The sequence below is a fragment of the Zonotrichia leucophrys genome, chromosome 2 (assembly GCF_028769735.1).
Source record: "Zonotrichia leucophrys gambelii isolate GWCS_2022_RI chromosome 2, RI_Zleu_2.0, whole genome shotgun sequence".
Taxonomy (NCBI): domain Eukaryota; kingdom Metazoa; phylum Chordata; class Aves; order Passeriformes; family Passerellidae; genus Zonotrichia; species Zonotrichia leucophrys.
Genome location: NC_088171.1, coordinates 97,037,047 through 97,042,256, shown reverse-complemented (window position 1 = coordinate 97,042,256; position 5,210 = coordinate 97,037,047).

Below are 5,210 nucleotides of genomic sequence, written 5' to 3'. Positions count from 1 at the left end.
GTTGGCTAAAGCACACACAGAAATTCAGTGTCAGTATTAACATAACTGAAAACTAGATTCATAGAGAAACCCAGAAAAACTTTGGTACCACTACAAGCAAAACACTGCAAAAAAAATTTGCTGAAAAAACCCCCAAAATCTACAAATTATTATTACTTTTAATTTGTGAGTGTCATTGAACTGCTAAAATTTGTCCAAGCTCCATGAGTGAATTTTGATTATGTCTGCGGTGATATGATTAAAAAAAAATGCAAATTAGGAATAAGAAAGCAACCTTACTTCCACAAAACTGCAGGCCAATAATAAAAAGAACTATGTAGTCCCTTTCAAAGAACGTGGAATCAGTGACTACAGTGTGACATGATTTTACTCAATCTCTGCACATCTAGTGCCCTCCTGACAGGATATTTTCACTTTTGGAATATGAAAAACACCATGTGCTTCTTGCTTTCACATTCTGAGAAACACCAAGTTTTTGGCCTCAGTGCAGTTGCATCAGAAATTGTCTAAATTCCCACCAAAATCAATCTCAGAATAAAGTTTTCATTACCAATGAATCTATTGCAATATGCATGGATACTATAATAACTGATGAAGCAGGGATCTTCAGGGTTTATCACCAGAAGAAAACACAAATTTTCCAGGCTATGTATCCAAAATGAACTGGGATTTTTTTTTTCAGACACCACAGTTCAACATTTATCTATTCTCCAGGTATTAAAATAATCTAAAGAGAAGATAAGACAGTTCTTATAGGTCATAAATTGGTGACTAGTTATAAAAAGTAACATCTTAAGGTCGGAGGATTTATTTGTGATAATATGTCATGAGGTATTATTTTGGGATCAAAATTATGCAGCTTGAAAATTCGTGTTCAAAGGTGTAAGAATCCTGAGTATTCATGACTCATGTTGAAATTTGTCAAAACAAGCTTCACTCTTACATTTTTAATGGATTTTTCCTGGGACAACTGCAAGTATTTTTGCACTTCGGCAAACCACATTTTTATGGAGCTGCTTGAAATTGGAACAATATGACTAATTTGAAGTCAAAAGTAACCTTGAATCGTCCCATTAAAATTCTCTAATGAATAAATAAGTGTAATTTGAACAAAAGCTGACAACAGAAGTTAATATTTCAGGTGAATAATAGCCTGCACATAGCTAGAGAAGGACTCATCATCACAGCTGCTCAAAACACCTTCCACAACAACCTGACTGGAAGTCAAAATGTGCGTATATTTATCTGTACAAAACCAGGCATCTTTTATGATGATACAACATACAGTTCTTTTTGCAACCTAAATGATTCTACAATTTTCAATTTTTCCAATTACTCCATTTTGCAACCCTAATTACACATTGTTACAGTCACACTTATTTCTACTTGACCTTACCAACAGAATCCAGCAAATGATGAATGAGGAAATTCTACTGTATACAACTTTTTAACTCAAAAAGCTGTACTACCTGAATTTACTTTTAGAAACAAATAAAAGGGAATATACTTATATAAATATATGATTAGTAATGTATCTTTTTGTCAAAATTTAGAAAATACTTATAAAGGTTACTATTCTCAATCTCTTAAGCTGACATGATTCTTGTCTTCTTGTTATCTGCAACAATTTTCACAGAAATTTCAAGTATTTTTAAAATTTTCTTCTTACAGAGAGTGACTCTGTGGGGAAGAAGAAATTTGAATTTCAGTGTGATATATCAATAAACCTTGACTTTTTTTTTCCTTTTTTCTTTCCTTGCGATTTTATTTGCTTTTGCAAGTGATTTTCTATTTTTCCCTGTGTGGGAAATCAAGTTTGCTGTTGTAGTAAGTGAAATTGTGGCAGATACTGTGTTCCCCTAAACAGGATTGGGATTCTGTTTTATGAGGAAGTGGTATACCTTGAATTCATAGAATCATAGAACCACAGAATCATGCAATGCTTTGGGCTGGAAGGGACCTTAAAGACCATCTGGTTCTGACCCACTTGCCATGGGCAGGGACATCTTCCGCTAGACCAGATTGCTCAGAGCCTTATCCAACCTGTCTTTGAATGTTTACAGGGATGGGACTTCCACAACTTTTCAGGGAAAACTACTCCTGTGCCTCACCACACTCACAGATTCACCAGATATGTTACAAATAAAAAAAATTCTTAAAATACAGAAAAATATTTTATGCAAAATATTTTCTTAAACTCCTGAGCTTAGTTTTCCAAATTATTTTTAACACAACCACCTCCTCATTAAAATTGTTACAGACTTCGTTTCTTCATTTGTATATTGTTTTTATTGCAGTTACTTCAATATTTTGGGAATTTTCTCAAGTACTGGAACTTCACAGCAGTGCAGGCTTTGAGGATTAATAAAGTCTTATAATAGGACACAATTTTTTAAAGCAGTTTCCTATTTCCTAAAAGTAATACTTACTTAACATTTTAATTGAGCAATTGAAATTGTCATGGGCAATCCAAAATCTGGATTCACAAGGTACACCTAGATAGTCAGTATTCCCTCTGATGCTCAGTATAAAAATCTAAATGGATGAGAATAGAACTGGAGACTGAGCCTCATTTTATTTGCATGACAAAGTTATCTTTTCAAACAGATCAAAAGATTAACTTACATTTAGCTTGTCTCAGGAAACACAGAAGCATTACTGATAAGAAAAGCAGGAAATGGGACGCTTCAAAGACTATACTGCAGATTTTGTATTTGAAAGGATTTATGAGTCAAATTGGTCAGATTCCTGGATGCTCTGTGGCATTACAGCCTTTAAATCTGCTACATTGGAACTATATGGATCCCACATTTAAATCTTCAACCTTCTGGCTAGCAGTTCTCACATTGCAGTTGCAGAAGAGGCAAAAAAAAGAAAGTACATCTCTACCCTGAAATATTATTCTTTATGCAATAATACATGTGCACATAGTAGTTTACAGATGAGTGGTGTTCCACAAAATCTAAAGTGGAATGAAAAATATAAGCATATGTTAATTTCTTTACGATTATTATTACAAATGAATTTTTTCCAACAATCTGTTTCCTCAAACCAAAGCTAAGATATATTCAGGATATCTCCAAAATGAAGACATATTCCCTTAAATGAAAATTATTCTTCACTTATCTGCCTATACAGAAAATTGCAATTTTATTGCTCTGAATTTCTTGTTCATTTCTCTCCATCTGGCATTGAAAGGAAAACAGAAGTTAAGAAATAAATTTCTAACTCCTTGTGATGACTAAGTATTGATGATATGTTGATGTCTAAGGACATTTATTTGCACTACAACAGACAAAATTACTGAAAATGTCAAGAATTCTTGGGCAGCTGGCCCCAAGGACAGGATCCCTCATCATCCCTGATAAAAAAATACCCTGTAGCCAGGGCATTGCTGGGTCTCCCCCCTAAAGGCTGCAATTGAAGTCCCCTCTGGACACCAGGACAAGTCCCCTGGAGAGACAAGGGCAACACATCTGCAAGACACAAACCAGAAAGCTGTAGGCACTGTGAGAGTTGATTCAACTCATACAGTTTGGAAATAGACACATAAAACATCATATTTTTACAGAGGGTGTGCCTATGATAATAAATATCTACCATTTCCACACTACCCACCTGGGCAGTGGGCACACCAGAGCAGGTAATGTAAGGAAAATCCCAATGTGCAGCTGCCTCACAGCCTCTCTTCATTTCTCCCTTCCCTCTATCCCTCTTTTCCCCCTACGCCACCCAAACTGAAAGGCTGGAAAATCCGTGTCACTCTGACCATTTGTGGATACTAGACTCACAGCAGCAGCAGCAGCAGCAGCACATCTCACAGTCACTCCATCACCTGAGCACTTCTTTGGTCTCTGCCTCTCCATTTCTCTGCCCATCCTTCCCCACAGCCCGGCTCTTCTCTCCCAGTTATCCCATTTTCTCTCCATGCTTTGAACTCCCAAGTAGAGGGAGGGAATGCTCTCAAACAAGCCACATTTAACTAAAGTAATTGGCTAAATGTCAATTATGCTTTGACAACAAAAGCAGCACAGTGGAATTTTCCAACTAAATGTAAAACTGATGTGGTTTAAAGAAAAAAAGAGAAAAAGCAAAAAAGATTGTGCAGCAAACACAATGCAGATCTACAGCTTGGATTTTAATCATGAGTTGAACATACATCTTCAGAGACCCTGGGTGAGTCATTTCATTTCCTGGTGCATTAATTTCCCAAATTCCAATCCATAGATAATATGTAATGAATGTTGCTGTTTCAAAGCATGTCACAATAATCTCTGTAATGAGGTTTTTAATAGAAATTGCTATAAAACTGTGAAGAATAAGACACACATATAAGGCCAGCAAATATGTTAATACCCTTTTTAATGATTCATTAGTATTTAAGATTTAACAGATAGGCCTGTAGCAATAATGCAGAAAGAGTGGAGAATATTCTTGCAGAAGAATGTTACCACCAGAAAAAAGGCCTTGAGTGCAGTGAAGTAGGAGACACCCAGAAGGGGAACAAACCACCCCAGATACCATTTCTTTAGCAGCAAACATGACCAGCTGGAAAATGGCCAGGACAAAAAGGCTCTTTAGTTGCACTGACTTTTCAGTGAAGGTAATGAAGCGAGTGGGCTGGGAGGAGGGAGGATTTAGCAATTTCACACCTGCTGTGAGCACCCCTGGAGTTTAGCTCTGACCCTGCAGAAGCCAGGTTAACTAATCCAGAGCAAAAATTCAGTGACAAGGGATGTTCCTTTTTCTCTGTGGAGGAGAGTCCACAGTCAAGAAAAATATTTTTCCATGCAGCATTCTCTGTTCCTTTAAGTGAGATGGCTGAGTGTTGCAGATGGATAAAGGCACAGTAATTCAATTTGCCTTTTCCTATTCTGCATCTAATTTAATTGAGCAATCAAACACCCCAAACAGAATTAATCTATAGGCATGCCTTATTCAGTAACATAAGGGATAGGATTCTTCAGTATGTATTCTTTCATCTTAAAGGAGAAGTTAAATGGACAAAAAACATTCCTACAAAGAGAAATAAAATATTTGTAAATTAAATATGGTCACATTTTGGGGATATCTTGATAAAGATGATTCAGAGAGGGAAAAAATTGAATCTTAAAGACTTTTCCAAATGTAGAAAAGTAAAGAAAATAGAATCTACCTGCTTAACTTCTCAATAATTTTTTTATTCCTAAACATACTGGCCTGAAAGAGGT